This window comes from Pithys albifrons, chromosome 6 (assembly GCF_047495875.1).
Source record: "Pithys albifrons albifrons isolate INPA30051 chromosome 6, PitAlb_v1, whole genome shotgun sequence".
Lineage (NCBI taxonomy): Eukaryota > Metazoa > Chordata > Aves > Passeriformes > Thamnophilidae > Pithys > Pithys albifrons.
In genome coordinates, this window is record NC_092463.1 from 47,383,861 (window position 1) to 47,400,692 (window position 16,832).

Genomic DNA, 16,832 nt, shown 5'->3' on the forward strand with positions numbered 1-16,832 from the left:
TTTTTGAATCTGCTGGAAGATTAAAGCTACAGAGAAGACACTGTAGTAACTTCCAAGTGTATCAGAAGTGGTAATGATTTTACATAGAGAGTCAGTCTTCCCTCTTTATTTTCTTTACCTTAAATACTTCCTATTTTGATTTGCTTTATACAGTTACAGTTGACAAAATGACCAGTCCCAACCTCCAGTGGAAAGTCAGTTTTTGTCAGAAATCTGGAAAGAAAAATAATTTCTGGTTTGCAGTTGAAAATAAAAACCAGGTGAAAATAAATAGCAAGCACTTATTGTTGACAAGTTACTGGAGACACTCAGAAAAGTGCATGATGTTCCTTTTCACTGGGAATGGTAGGTGATTATTTAAGTCCATGTATGTCTGTGGACCTTTGCATACTTGCAAACCAAGCATCTGACCAAGGTCCACATTGCGAAGTGGAATTGACGTTGGGTATCTGATGTTAATTGGTATTGACTGTTGACTTGGTTAATCTCACACTCTGAAGAGCTGGTGTCTATCAGGATTTTTTATGTTGCTTGAGTTTCAGTGGGTCTTCTCTTCCTGCTCCTAGGTCTCAGGTTGTTTTTTGTTGTTGGTTTTTTGGATGGTAGTGGTGTTGGTTTTGGGTTTTCTTATTTATTTTTTTGTTTGTTTGTTTTTGTTGTTGTTCGTTTGGGTTTGTTTCAGCAGGAAAATGTATTTTCTTTAATTTTATGTGTATCTGTGAATCTATGACTTCCACATTAGTTATAACTGGAATTAAAATCTCTTCTATATAGTTAACATTACCCTGCATCTATCGGTTTGAATCTACCAAAGTTCAGTAATTTATGCTCTTTGTTCCTTTTTTACCCTTTGTGTTGTTTGTGAAAACTAAAATATCTGTCCTTCAGAAGGGCTATTCTGTTCATGTAGGTTTTGCTCTTAAATGGAGCAGGTTGTGTAGTTTTTGCTAGTGTGGCCATAATTTGCCAACTAATAGAATCTTTGATTGGACTAGGATGGGTTTTTTATTTACTGATTTACTATGTCAAATCTTGAACAACTTCGCTTTCAATACTCAAACCGAATTACAGGTTTAGGCCAAGGAGATTCATCAAGCACAGACTTTCAGCAGCTGGATTGACTCAATTTTCTGCATTGTGATTGATGATTTTGTTGGTTCTGTATGATTATATTTTTAACTCAGCTGAGCTTGCAATAGGCAAGGTTCAAAGAAGAGTGGGAGGTTTCTTTGTTTTCTTTCTTACTGTAAATATTCATACATCATGACTGTATAATTCGGAGGATGCAGGTCTTAGGGCCATCTTTAATCCCTCATCCTTACAGCATTGTGCACAGCACTGCTGTATGAAGTGTGCAGGAAAAAAACCCCAAACAGAATCTGGTTTTCTGCAGAAATTTTTTTATATTGAGTCTTTAAGGTGGTCTCTACAGACCAAAGACAAACGCTTTTTTATTGTGGTGAAAGGACTTCTAGAGAAACATGGTGAATGAGTACTGGGAGCATCTGTTTGGGCTGACAAGCAGTGTGTTTGATTATGCATAGAGTTAAGTGTTGTGACTTAATGTACAAAAGAAGTGTGAGTTTCCCAAGTAGTATTTCGCTGTTAAAATTGGGCAATATGAATTGTTGTCTCAATTGCAGCATCCCTGGGACGTGAGTTTTAACCAAAATAGTCCCGTCTGCTCTACAGATGAGGAGATGAACAGGTGGAAAAAATGGTACACTGTTGTCTTCCTTTCACTAACACAAAGAGGGAAAGGCCTGTTTTTGTCAGTGCAGTACTTACACGTAGGCAAGGAGTTTAGACCAGAAGCTGTCAGGTTGTAGACGCTGAGGGATTCAAAAGGATCTTTGTGCCATGAAAAGAGTTTCTGCCTGCATGCCTGATGATAGCAGTGGAGTTGTTGTGGAGGGGAGTAATGCTTTGCTTTCCCCAACAGCGTTTGTTTTTCTTTAGCTCTTCCTGCTTCTTGCCTCACTGTTGACAGGGAGACTGCTTTGTCATGCTAAACACCTTGGGGCTGACAGGATGGAGAAAACCTACAGGCTCCTTTGACAGCTGTAATCAATAAGAACTGAAAAATCTCACTTTGAGAAGGCCTTTTCAAACTATAAATGGCAACAAAATTCATGGAGGTGAAACCCTGCTTTTTAGATCAAACTGTGAAAGTAGAGGACCAGGAATCTGAGTCCAGGGAAAGATTTGCAACCAAGAATTTCTCTCTGGTTGTCTGTGTTCACCTCAGCCAAGGGGAGAACCTCGCTGTGCCAGACAGTCCTCAAAAAATGCCCTCTCAGCCCATAAGGTGGAGCTTTGCTTAGTGCATTCCCCAGGATTTAGAATCTTAAAATCATTAGGGTTGGAGAAGACTTCTACGATCAAGTCCAACCATTAATCCAGCACTACCATGTTCACTGCTAAACCATGTCACTTTGGGTGCCACATCCACAAAGTTTTTGAGACTTCCAGGTATGGTGAATCCAACACTTTTCTGGGCAGCCTATTCCAATGCCTGACCACCCTTTAAGTGAATGAATTTTTCTAGTATCCAATCTAAACCTCCCCTTGTGCAAATTGAGGCCATTTCCCCTTGTCCTGTCACTTCTCACGTACCATTCACCACCTTCTGGGCCCAGCCATCCAGCCAGTTTTTCAGTCAGCAAACAGTGCACCTGTCCAAGCCATGAGCAGCCTGTTTCTCCGGCAGAATCCTGTGGGCAGTGGTGTCAAAGGCTTTACTGACACCCAGGTAGACAACATCCATAGCCTTTCCCCCTCAGCCACTAACTGAATCCCCTGGTCATAGAAGGAGATCAGGTTGGTCAAGCAACAGCTGCCTTTCCCAAACCCATGCTGGTGGGCCTGATCCCCTGTTTGTCCTGTATGTACTGTGTGATTGCACTCAAGACAGTCTGCTCTATAATCTTCTCTGCCACCAAGGTGAGACTCACAAGTCTGTAGTTCCTCAGATCCTCCTTCTGACCCATCCTGCAGATGAGCATTACATTTGCTAATCCCCAGTCAGCTGGGATCTCCCTGCTTAACCAGGACTCCTGACAAATTGGAAGTGTGTTGGTAAGCACTTCCAGTAGCCACCTCAGGACTCTTGGTGGCTCCCATCAGGGCCCACAGACTTGTGTATGTCTAAGTGGTGTAGCAAGATGCTGACCATTTCCTCCTGGGTTATGGGGACTTCATTCCATTCCCTGTCTGTCTCTCAGCTCAGAGGGCTGGGAACCCTGAGGTTAACTGCTGCAGGAGCTTTCATTGTCATCCTGCAAGCTTTTCCAGAGTTTCTACTTGCATTAGGAGAGATGGCAAATTTCTCCAACTCTTGTGAGAATCACTGGAAGTGAGGAAACTAAGCAGAAGGAGGGATCAGAATTAACTTTTTAACCTACTTTATTTTTAAAAATAAGTAAATAATTTCTGTGGAAGAAAAAAAAGGTTTTTTCTTTCCAAATAGATTTAATTGCCAGCAAGTCACATTGAAAATGGGAATAACAACTTTTAATTATGAATTGGGATAGACAGAAAATCCCAGAGCACCTGGTTAATCAAAAAATAGAGGCTGAGGAGTGCAGTATTTTTCATGCTGTATTATAGTGATAATGGCAACTCATTCAGAAAGCACAATAGGAAAATTAAGTCTAACTGATATATTCTTGTTTTGTGATCTTGAGTAATTGTTAATATGGGCTCTTACTGTCTTTATTTTGCAGGAAGCAGTGCAAGCGAATAAATATGTCTGTATCTCATATTGCTGTTTTACTTGCAGCTTATCTACTTATTTGGTTGATAGGGAGTTTTTATTCCCTTTATGTTATGGGTTCAGCTAGGGAATTTGGTGGTAATAAAAACACAGAGCTCTTGCAGCAATCTTTGCGCTGATACATCTCAGTGGTTCATAAAGTGTGATTAACCTCACATTGCAGATGTATGACAGAGATTTGCCCCTTGGTCACTTGGCTGGCAGGAGAACTGGGCTGAAGATCCTTGTCCTTGAGTCTCGGCCCAGGTCTCACTGTGTCCAACCATGCAGCCTCTGCTTTGGTTTGTTCATAGAACTGTCAGCAGTATCATTCCTCCTGAGGATGTGGGGAAGGTTTTAGATATTAACCAGGTATCTTTTTGTCAGCACTAAATTAATTTTTAAGAGGAGATACAAAAATAGCACATCCTTTTGTATTAGGTATCATAAGTCCTCTGGAAGGATCTTTGCCAAATGCTATTAATGGCCACTCAAGAGATTCATTCTATTATCTTGACTAGCTTAGTTCTAAAGTAGTTTGACATTTTATTTGTCTGACTTATCTGTTGTTGTAGGGAGATCTTGTTTTATTACCCCTGAGAAGGCTGAAATGTTAACCAGGAAATATGGGAGCTTCTTTCGTTACTTTTTGCTATGAAATATGAACTCTCAGACTGGAGTGTTGGCTCTGCAGTAAAGGAGAATTTGGGGCTTGTGGTTGGGACATATGGTGCTCAGGAGATACAAATTATACTACAAAGAGTATCCCAAACCCTCTGTGGTAAGTTGCTTATTCCTCAATCATACAAAGTAGTTTTAAGCCCTGTACCCCAGACCTCTCAAACAGGGAACTGAGTTTGAGCTTTTTCTTCTTGGTCCTGCCAAGGTCCCAGTGTCTGCAGTCAGGGTGAACAAGCACTGCAGGGAAGGAGTGGTGGGCTGAAGTTGGTTCCTGCTCCCAGAGCAGACTTAGGTGTAAACAGTAGGACAGATGTAATTTAAAATATTCACTGGTGTCCCTGCTGAATGTGTACTGTCGGTAGTGTGAACTATAATGGGAACTGTACTATGTTAACAAAAAGTCCTTTTACCTGGAGAAGTAAGAACCATTCTATATGGTCGTCTTTCAAACAGAACTTGTTTCTTCCTCGGCCTATCCAGACATGATTGACATCAGCTGCAAGGTCTTAAATTTAGTGGGTTTGATAGATTCTATGTTGATATTCTGGTGCCCAATCCTCTCTGCTTCATGATTTCCTGATTCTACCGTCATGCGTGCACACACTCAGTTTGGGAACACAAGGTAAATATTTGATTTGATTATGGTATTTGGGAGGTACTGGGGGTAGGTGGGGTTTATGGAGAGGCTAAGAGAAAGGTCAGAGTCAGGTAAGAAGCAGAGAAAACCAGATGAGATAGATTTGCAGTTTTCTGTGTGTAAGTGCGCTGTTTTACTTTGCATCAGTATTTTAAGTCAAAGAAGTTAAAAAGCATCTGATTAATAGAAGCCTGGATGAAGACATGTGCTGCTAGATTGTTTTTGGAGTCTGGTAGATCCTGGGCTTGGCACACAAAAACCCCTGTCCTTTTGTGAAGGAGCTTTCCTCATATTAGAGAAAACTGTAAGGTAAATGAAACAAGTAAGTAGAGCAGGCATATATTATTAAGCAAGTTTTGTGTGAGTAAATGAATATCCACATTTTTAAAAGTCTAAAACTGATGCCTGCAGAAATAAATTGCTTTATCTTCATAATAGAGAACTTCTGAGAAAGCTTTTGCTTTTTGAGAAAAAAAGAGAAAACTTTAGACCTTTTCGAAGCAAAGATAATTGCACTATTGCTTATTTTAATTACATTATTTTAAGTAGGTCACTCACATGCTTAAACTGTGGAAAACATAGGAAAGCTTAGGAACCTGGCGTAAGTGCAGAACCAGGGGACCTTGATTCCATTCTCCTTTCACAGTGCCTGTATTGCTCCAGCATTTCAGCAGGGACTGCCTGCAGTTGGAGAGAACATTTACTTGTTCTTGTTTTTTAATCCAAGCTCGTGTTTGCACTTCTTTTCTGGGTCAACTGATTTCATTACAAACTTGTTCATTGCAGTCAAGCTGTCTTGTAGCAGCAGTGATAAAAAGATAAAATCATGCTTCTAAAAGCAATGGTGACAAGATTGGCTTGGAGTGGATAAAGAGACTGAAAACAGGAACAACTGTGTGGGGTCACAGATGGTACTGAAATTTGCTTTCTGACTTAGGATGTGTTTTTATGGCTCTAGAAGAATGAAGCAAAAATTACAACTCAGTTCCTGATTTCTTAAATGTGTGACTGTTTTCTGAGCTTAGGATGCTGCATGTCCCTTTGGTATTGGAAAAGTCTGACCTTTGGTGTCATCTCAAGAGCAACAGAGCTCCAAGCACATATGTAACAGCTTTTCCCCTCTTCAGCTGCTTAAGTGGTACACCAGAGCTCCTCTGAAAACTTGAGTATCAAGAGCTCTTTTGAAAATATTTGGTGGCAAAGATACAATGTAGAGAGTACTAAAAAGAAGACTTGGATGTGAGTGGGCTTTGCTCTGTGTGTAGTTACAAGCTGGTCTTTAACTCCTTGGAGATCCCCAAGAACAAAAGGTTATAAAGGTTATGCTGGTGGGTATAATATATTTGGAAAATGCCAGCATTTCTGACATGATGGGTTTTCAGACATGGCACATTTTACCAAAGGCAGTTAAGTAGGATTGCAGTGCACAGAACACTCATTTCAGAAAAAAATCTCCAGTCTCTGCTTTTTACACATCTTTCTGCAGCTTCTGTGCTGAATTGTGCAATGTGATCAGTGTTATCACTTTTTTTTCTGCTTAACTCTTTATATATGGATGTGTAGCAAAGGAGGCTGAGAGAGACTGCTTTGGGCCATCCTGTGTTTGCCAGCTGAAGCTCTGCCAGTATAACCTGAGGAGATTGTGATGGTGGGGACTCTTTCCTGCAGTTCAGGAAAAGGGAAGGAAAAGCTCTGTGCTGTGAACAGAGAAGTTTGCATAAAGCTCACTTTGGTGGAGACAATCATGCAGGGGGTAAGAGTGTAACTAATTCCTCCTTTCTTCACTATGAAGCACATCTGCTTTAATAGAAAATCGCAATTATTGGCAGTTTGAGCTTTTCAATGGTGTTCAAAGTAATAGGGCTTTATAAGCACGAGATATGCCCATTTCCTTCTGTTACAATGGCAGGTAAGGCTTTCCCCCCTCAGTTTAACCAGGACTTCACCAGACACAGAGAAGAGGGACTAGTAAAGAGGTAGTAAAGAGGCAGAACCTCTGTTTTTAATTCTTGGCTCTTGGGTGTAGTCTCATGGTGGGACATAGGAGCCACACTAAAGTCCTGATCTACCATCTTTTCAATTCAAAGACTCAGCTATTTAAAGAGAGCTGAAAGAGTCTTCAAACCTGTCTCCTTCAATCAAGCTCATAGTATTGTTGGCAGTTCAACTTGGAAAAAAAGGGACATTAAAATAATACCATCCTGGAGCATATCCCTTCAGTGATACATACCCTGTCTTCTGCTTGCTTGGTGTTCAGTAGCACTGTCATAGTGTTCATTAGCTCCTTGCTCAGTGTAAAGAGAGATCTCCCTCTGGGTTCAAGCCACAAATTGTTCTGGCTGAATACTAGAGGGGGAAATGCTATATTCTCTTTATAGCCCTGCCTATTCCTATACCTATGCCTCTTCCTTCTCAATGCAGTGGATATTTTTCCTTCTCTGGTTTCTTCTGTAATATCACGGGTTGTAGTGAAAGTGACATCAGTAGCAGTAAAGACTTGAAAGAAAACCAGCAAAGATGTAGGGAAAAGGAATTTGATTGGAAAGTTTTCACTGTATGATCAGCCAAATTCTAAGATCTGTCTATTCCTGGACTTTTCCTAGAATAAGCTATTTAAAATTAATTATATAGGTATAGTCCCCTAGGAGGACATTTATTCTGGAGTTAGAGTGTCTATATAGAAGTTGAACTCTTGAAACTGCTTGAAAGTATTTATTCTGCAGTAGCTACTTTGATTAATTTCTAAGCATACCAGGACCTACACTGTTTTTACAGCTCATACAGATTTTGTACCTCACTGCTTGCTTGAAGTAGCTCAGAGACTGTCCCTAGTAGTGAGCCCTTTAATTTTATTTAAACTAGCAGAAACAAACAGCCTTCTTGATGCTTCATCTAAAAAAGTGTATCACAGATTGAAACACTGCACTGTGTGTCTGTGTGCTGACTCCACAAACCTCCCACCCTTTGCCACCATCTCTTTCATAACAGTATAGTTTAAATGTGGAATTATCTCTTAAGTCAGACAAGGATATTTGGCTCCGAAAATGAGAGAAGGTCGTCAGTGCATCACATGAAGTGATGTGTGAGGGGATGAGAAATGTCTAATAGAAAAGACTGAAAAAACACAAGGAAAGGATATTGGGGAAGAGAAAACTGGGAGTGGAAACAGATGAGAAAATGCAGGGAGAGGCTGTAAAGTTTTGATGAAATTTAAATGAGTATATGTTAATATACAGGAATTGCTCCATGACTTTGGATAAGCTGGGGCTCCCTGCTCCTCTGGCTTCCCTGCCATGCTGTCCCTCTTCACTGCAGCTGAGAACTCAGCCTTCATCCCTCAGAGGTTGCCATCTGTCATAGTCACCCACTGACCTGTGAATTATCCGTGCTTGTCTAAGGGCACGAGCTGCTGAATGGGTGAGCTTGCTCCAGAATCGATGCTGTAGCTCAGCTGGAGGCCAAATAGAGCCTCAGCCTCAAGAAAATCCCCGAAACAGCTCCCACAGGTCTTTCCAAGGTTCACAAAAAAAAAGGGTGGAGGCCTCCACTGTGCTGTAGCCAAGGTTGTGGACAGAGTAGCAATATTTAAAATTGAAAAAAATAAATGCTGTTCACCTCTGTGGTATCATTTATCTGAGCACCTTACAGTTCTATTATTGTTTGGATGAGGCCTCACAGAAGTTTGGTGTGATAGCTCAGCTGTTTCCAGTAGGAGTGAGTAAAGATACCAGTGGCAGATATCTGCTGAATAATCAAGAATGAGGGATAACCTTCAACTTACCTGAGCACATGGCCCTTGCCCCTTTGCCTGGGCAGTGTGCACAGTTGCTTCTTCATAAAAAAAGTCTCCTCTGCGTGGAGCTCATGAAGAGCCTTGTGTTCTTTAGTGTTGGACCATGACTTCGTTATGTTTCTGACCTTCTGCTTGCTTTTGGTTCATGGCCTGAAGTTCTGGTGAATCGTAATCTTTACTTGGCCAAGAGCTGACCTGGCTTGGCTGTGCCCAAATGCCTGTGTCCAGTTCTCAGAGGATTTGCTTTGACACCAGGTGAAAAATGGAGAACTTATTCACTCACTGAAGGTCTTGGCTTCAGGTCAGCTCTGGGTGCTTGGTACTGATCCCTTTTCTGGGGTCAACAGAAATTAGTTAATCCTTATTTGGTCCTGACTGCTTCAAAAGGTCCCCCTATTCCAGGACTGTTTGGCTGGGTAGGAAATTGTTAAAACTATCTGGCTGCAAACATGTGAGTTTGCCCTCATCTTTCATTTATGCTAAGGGGGAAATATGATACATACATTAGACTATAGCAGTGACCAAAGTAACTCCATCACTTTGCACCCAGTGAGCAGCTGATGAATGTGTTGGTCTGGTTAGATGTCTCTGTCTCCCTGCAGTCACTGTTTAGACACAAATGACAGAAATACAAACACATTCCTGAAATAAAGAAATAGTTACAGTTCTTAATCAACAGAGGGTCAGATTTGAAAGTAGTGGAAGTTACCATAGTTTCATTAAAGTTTCATTTCTTTATGTTTACATTATTTTAGCAGCATGGTTTCACAGCTTTTCTTTAGATCATGGCATTGAGAGTAACTGAATCAGTTTAAGTAAGGTGGCAGTGGGCTCTGCTGTGAGGAGATCAGAGCTGGGAGGGAGAGTTAGCCCTCTTAAATCAGATGTGCTGTCAGTAAAAGTAATTATGTGGAACTACATCCTTAATAAAGTGCTGCAATATTATAGCAGATCCTGATATGACTGGTAAATTGTAGCTAATATTAATTTACCCACCACCCCCTGCTCTTCAAGCTGTCATAAAAGTTGCTCTCATCTGAAAACAGTGTTATCAGTATGAGGACACTTATACAGAACAAATATACATGTATAACCAAGTTAGCATTATGGAAGTCCTTTCCATAGTCGAAGTGCATATTGAACTCCTAGTAATTTAATAATTTAGGCCTAACATTTCTGGAAGTGCACTGCTTCTGTTTGTAATGGTTTTAGAAGATGCAAAGTCTTTATGGGCTCAGTTTCAACATGTCTTTCTGATATTACAGAGCTGTTTCAAATTTAGTTTGAGGCTAAATCCATGCAATTCCTTCATATTAGCTGAATAATGTTTCTAGTGTCTTGAGCTGTAGGGGTGGGGTTTTTTTGTTAAGTTTGCCAAATTTTATCTATTACTTTTATATTGTGTTATAGTTTAATAGAAACTTTCTGAGGAATTAGAGCTTCACAGAACAGTATTTTTTAGAATTTCGATAGTGCACAAGTGAAAGATACTTTGGTGGCCTGGTTTTTAAAGCTTAAGTCAGCCCTCAGTTAGGGTTTCTGGACATGTCTGTGACACAGATTTAGACTTTTTTTCCATTTTGAATTTTTTTCTTTTGACTTCAGGAGGTACTAAATCTACTAAGGGCAGACATGTCACTATAAAATTGAAGCAGAGACAGAAAATAGGCATTTGTCATATGGATGAATTTCAAGAAGCTTGATTTCATATTGCTTTTTGAAAAGCAGGCTGATATGATAAATGACAGAAAATGATATTCTGCTTAACAGTTACTGACCTCTTTTTTCTGGTAGTATTCCTGCAGAAATTGCAATATTCAAACCTAAATATAGAAAATAGAATGCAAGCATGTTATGAAGCTTTCACCTGTGTAAAGAGTGTTGTCCAAAGTGCTTTGAGTAACAAGGTCTTGTTAAGTACAAGTAATTTGCTATTGTCTGGTTCTGTTACAATGTGAAGGGATAGAAAAATACAGATTCTTCTGACAGATGTCAGCCATCTGTCCTGGAGTACATCTGGAAAGCCCTTGAACTTCATTTGAAATGTTCTCACAGACACTTTTCATGTTGGTCACTGCTTCTCTGCCCCCTCTCTTGGCAAACTAAATAAGTAACTAAAAATGTTTATCACCTGATCACGGTGGGCAATCTCTATAATTTTAGAAATATGTTTTGCCAAGACCAGCATGAAGTGTTATGCTGGCAAAGCGGAAGGAGAGGAAAAGCATGGCCAGATTGTTTACCAGGGAGTCTTGACTTCTCACTATCTTCATACTATGCTGTCATTCCATGACACAGAAAAGGTCATAAAAAAGAAGGCTTTCACTGCTGGGAGGTCTTTCCAGTTGTGGGAGAACTCTCTTACACTGCCTTTGTTAGAGAGAAGACAGCATGTATAGGAGGGTATAAGTTGTCTCCTCTCACCTAGTGCATGTGAACAAAGAAATCACCAAAGCTAATGTGCAGTCCATGGAGAGCAGCCCATGGAGAGCAGCCCATGGAGCTGCCACTTCCTGCTGAACCACCTCCTTTAAAATCTTTTGGGGCACATCATTAGATGCACGCTAGCTGAAATACATTTAGTAGTATAAGGATACAGAAAAACATGCTTATCAATATCAGTCATTCTGAACAGAGAGAAGTCCAAGTGTTCTGTGTAGAGTCTGTGATAGAGGCAATTGTGGCAAAACCAATTTTTTAACCAATTCAATATGACATCTGAAAAAAAATCAAGATACTTTACAGCCTTATTAGCAGTCAAGCAAAGTTTGTGCAAAAAATTGTGTAAGACAGCATGCTCTTTCCCTAATATGTTTGTGTTTATGCATGTGTGTATATGTGTATCTTTATCCCTATAGAAAAGCAGACTGTCAAAACACAATGTTTACTTCTTAGAAATGTTAAGTACAGTGGTTCCTTGTACCCCTTATGGTTTCTGGATGTATCCTTTCTTTTTCTTCTTACTCTTTTTGTGCCTATGAGAAAGAGGAGCAAAGGTCAACTTTGGCATCAGCCTCTTTCCTTTTGAAAACCTCTGTTCTTTGCTGCACGTCAGATGGTGTTATAGGATAGCTTCTAGACTAGATTAATTGAGTTCAAAGAAAATTCCCAAGCTATGCAGAAGCTGTCAATTTGCATTTATTTTTATTTGCTTTTTGACACAATCTAATGTCAAAAAGAGTTCAAAATCTAATATGACAGCATGATGGGAAGGTGTTATGCCTTCTTTCCAAATTAGAAGAATTGCTTTCCAAGTGAGAAGATCTCCAGCATCTCCTAGTGCTGTAAAGAATGCAGCAAGTACAAAGATGCTTTGCAGTAAATGTCTCCAGGAGGCCTGGTGAAGCCTGAGTTTGAACAGGGCTGAGCCAGCTGAGACCCTCCCCAGTATGAAATACCTCTCAAGCTGGGACTAGGAAGAGTAAGTATTACACTGTTTCATCAGATTTACTAACAAGAAAACGTTATTTGCTAATTGTTAATGGTTCCTTGCAAGTCCTAGACTCCTGTCCATACCAGCTTCCTCTTGAGAAGGCCCTGAGTATGAAAGGAAATACAGTTCCAGATAGCACATTCTGACTGATTAGTTCCTTCCCTGTCATACAACTTCAGAGTTTATGTATACTGTCTATAGTATTAATTCCTACCTGTTGCATGCACCCTTACAGGGTGCATCTCCTGCTTGTCCCTGTCCACCTACACTTGTTGGTGTGATGAGCCATTTGGGCATAGTTAGGCTCACTGAAGCAGTAAATAAAGCTTCCTACAGGTTTTGTCAGTCTCTTGTGTGCACTCCACAAGCAAACTGCTCACTTAAGATAGTGTAGCTAGGTCTCTAGACAATTTGAAATCTCTGTGGCTTCAGATCTGGGCTTCAGTGAAGCAGTGTATGCAATTTCATAACCTTGAACTGTTGTTTAAACTTTTACTTCTCTAACCAATCGCAAAAAACAGATGCTTAGCTTTATGAACGTGCTTGTAGGCTTGAATATCTATCAAATCAGGTTGAATGCTCTGTCAGCTCTAGGAAGAACTGAAGTGCAGATTTTTACTTATGTTTTTTGCCATTCCCCCAAATCTATATCTTGAAAATACAAGACTTCCTACTAGAGTTAAGGGAAAGTTATGCTTTTCTAGGGGTTCACATTTCTGAGATAATAATGTTGAGGGAAGTATTGGGGTGGGATATCATTGCTTTTAATTTTGCTTTTTAGCTTAATGTTCTCTGCAGGTTTTTGAATACAGTGACAGAATCCATCAGGAATATCAAAGTACCAGCAGGTCCCAGCTCTTGCATTTGCCCCATATCCCACTGTGCTCAGTATTCTGGATGGTGCAGGGGCTACTGTGTAAATCCTTGGCTTGGCAACAGAAAGGTGTTGAGTTAACTCACCGAGTAATCTTTGTTATGTTTCATCTATTTTTCTGATTTCATTTCAGGTTTGTTAACACCTGGTCTGCAAGTGGTAGTTGACAGCCACAGGTGCTTACAGGCGCATAGCCATGGGTGTGTGTTCAAATGCATGTGTGTATGCATGCTAAATGCTTACACAATTCTATTGCATTGTGAGTTACCATCATCTGTGGGAGTGGGCTACCAGTGTTTTCTTTCATTGCACTGGTTCTCAAGGTGCCCATAATGAATGAATGAAAACGCATCAACTTGGAAGGAGCACATTCTAGAGATTGTTCAGAAGCAAACCAGTTGACAAGTTCAATTTTGAGAGCAATCTTTTTTTTGGGCACTGAAAGATAACAAGTGAGAAATCCTGCCCAGGAAACAAGAGAGACTCAATTTACCAACTGTCAGACACGTGGCATTGACTTTGAACAAAATGAATACCAGATTCTCTGAGGCTTGAGGCGTGAATGGAGCCCAAAAGTCAGATACATGTATTTGAATGATGCAGAGGAGTAGCTTTTGTGTGGCAAGGTTGTTTTTATCTCCTAAAGTGAAGTAATGGCATCCATAAAGATGAGTTTGCTCCAGGGAGGACTTACAACCTAAATGTTGAAACAAATATCTTGAAAATGTGTAGATTAATTACTTTTAACTGTTCATATTGCTCTTTTCATGGGAAAACTTCTTTCTGTATTTTTATAACATGTTTCAGTTCAAATGCTAATCCTTTTTGAGGGAGTTTGGAGCTTAATTTAAGAAAATAAAAAGTGATGAGTGTTGAGAAACATGCAAAGTGTTGAGATACATTATTTTCTCTGTTAGTCTTCATGTAGCACTTTGAGGATTAGAATTAAAAAACACAAGTTTGGAAAGGTTGATTAAGTTGTTGAATAAGAACAGGCAGAAATGGTGATCAAAATTTATAAACATGTTATCAGGTGGGTTTGTGTTTGTTTTGTTTTTAAAGCCTCAGCAGTCCTGCTGCTGTGTTCGATCTGAGTCAAAAGCTTTTTAGTTAAGCCGACTCCTTTATACTTCTCAGCTTGGAGCTGTGTCTGTACTGTTTCTGTCAGAGGATTTTGAAGAAACTGCCAGGCAGGTACTTTGCAGAGTTACAAGAGGTGATAGCTGCAGGGGATAGCACACTGCAGGTAAGAACAGTGCAGAATGGCTCTTCTCTCTCCCTGCCCACTGTGTTCATTGAACCTGTTGCTCTTGCTTTGGCCCCGTGATGCTACTCCCAAGCATGTGCCAGGCCTTGGTGTGAGCAGTATGTTAAGTCAAAACATGAGCTGTAGCTGAGTAAACAGCCACAATCTGCCTCAGAAAAATCCGTGCAAGTGTCGTAATTCTGCATATCACATTCATCGAAGACCAAATTTCTATGACAAAATGAGAGGTTTGCCTACAAAAAGACATTCACCACTACAAGGTTACACTGAGGACAAGAAAACATGTGGTTCTTGGCCCCAGTGATATCCTGATGAGTACAAATATGTGAAAGGGGTTGTGATAAGCTGGGGGTTGACCTCTTCTCCCAAGCAACTAGTGATAGGACAAGAGGAAATGGCCTCAAGCTGCACCAGGGTGGGTTGAGGTGGGACATAAGGAGGAATTTCTTCACTGAAAGGGTGGTCAGGCATTGGCATGGACTGCTGAGGGAGGGGATGGAGTCACAACCCCTGGAAGTGTTCAAGAAATGACTGTATGTGGCACTTAGTGCTGTGGCTTAGTTGACATGGAATCACAGAATGTTAAGGGGTTGGAATGGACCTTAAAGATCGTCTACTCCCAACCCCCTGCACTGGGCAGGAACACCTCCCACTAGACCAGTTTGCTCAAGGCCTTATCCAACCTGGCTTTGCACACTGCAAGGGGTAGGGCATGCACAGCCTCCCTGGGCACCCTGTTTCAGCATCTAGCCACCCTCACAGTAAAAAATGTCTTCCTAATTTTTAACCTTAATTTCCCCTCTCTCAGTTTGTATCCATCACTCCTTGTCCTATCACTACAGTTTCTGACAGAGAGTCCCTCTCTGGGTGGTATTTGGTCAAAGGGTGAACTTGGAGGTCTTTTCCAACCTTAATGATTCTGTCATTCTAGGATTTCAAGTTCCAATAATGACATTTTGCAAGATTAGATTTTAATTAAAAAAATCAAAACAAAGCTGACAAATCCAAGGGGGAAAGAAGTGGTGCTCACTGGCAGTTTAGATTATGTTTTCATTTTGATACATTCCTTGTTTTCAGCAGGAAAAAACCTCCTACTCACTACGGGGGAAGGTGTTTTTCAAGCTCTGTCTTGCAAGTTGGAAATTTAAATGCAGCATCACTGTGGGTGCAGGTGACACTGAGAAAGGGAAACAGGACTTAAAATATGGAATAAAAGACCATTCGTGAAATAGATCTAGGAAAAAAGTAGAACTCCAGTCCTGTAAGCTGCCACTTTGATCTTTCTCCTCATAGGCACTGCACTCTAGAAAATCCAGTGCCAGGATCAGACATTCATAATGGGCTTTATTTTGCTTTACTAGTTAGCATGTTGTGCATCTTCTTTAGCACGGCAGCTCATTCCAGTTTTGATGTGGATATAGGAGGTGCAGTGTGGTTGAGTTGTTAATGGACTAACAATACAGAATGAGAGAAAGAGGGAAAGGGCTATGAATTTGGGATACATGGGAGTATGCTTAAAAGAGGATTATATGAGGTGGTTTAAAAAGTGGTTGTGTGTTCTTTTGCTCATTTCCTGTGAGGGCTGGTAGACATTTACAAGGTATGGGATAGCCAATGCAGATCGGTAGTAGAGTCACTGCAAGAACTAAAAAAAAATTAAAAAAATTAAAATATTTGGGGTGTCTGCACTTCTCTCTGAGAATTGGCTTGGGTAGAAGGTTTGTAACAAAAGCTGTATTTGCTCCTGGTGTTATGGATTCTCATGAGTAGCTCTTACTCTGCAATGCTGAAGATCTGTTCGTGTTGTGTAGGGACCAAAATCTGGGGATGCAGCTGCAGGGAATGAATGATCTGTATTGGTAGGTAGAGTAGAGGTTGGCTAAGTAAACAGATGCTTCTTCTGCAAACCATATCTTCTCTCCCATCATAGTCGCTGAAGACAATTTGGGCATTTGGAATGCTGAAAACCGATGTGATCTCTAGAATTAAGCACATCTCGCTGTGTTCCTGAGTTTGTATAAGAATGTGCCAACTTTTTAGCCTTTGATCCTGTGGATTACAAAGACAGCTATACCTCCCTCCTGTGCTAGACACTGTTGTTCCAGGGACTGTACAGACATAGAGTTATGGAAGAGCTTTGCTTCAGGTATCTCATTTTGTGAGCAGATTAAGGCGCTTACAAAATGAGTAAATGTAATTGAAATCAAATGTCATGGTTTCCTTGATGGTTGTGTGATTTTGAACAAGGATGTTCTGTTCCTGGATCAGCAGGGTGGAATTCATCTGAGCCATCTGTATAGCCTCTGCCAAACAAGCAAGTACTTTGTTCAAAAGGAATGGGTGGGGCAGGCGAGGTGGAGGTGTCACACTGTACATAAGGGAGGGGTTTGATT

At 40.6% G+C, this 16,832-nt stretch overlaps 1 protein-coding gene across 6 annotated transcripts in view; it reads left to right on the top strand.

Annotated features, from left to right (window-relative positions):
• The window catches only part of TSPAN4 (tetraspanin 4), a 437,423-nt gene that overhangs the window by 149,077 nt on the left and 271,514 nt on the right, over window positions 1-16,832 (top strand). The window lies entirely within an intron of this gene.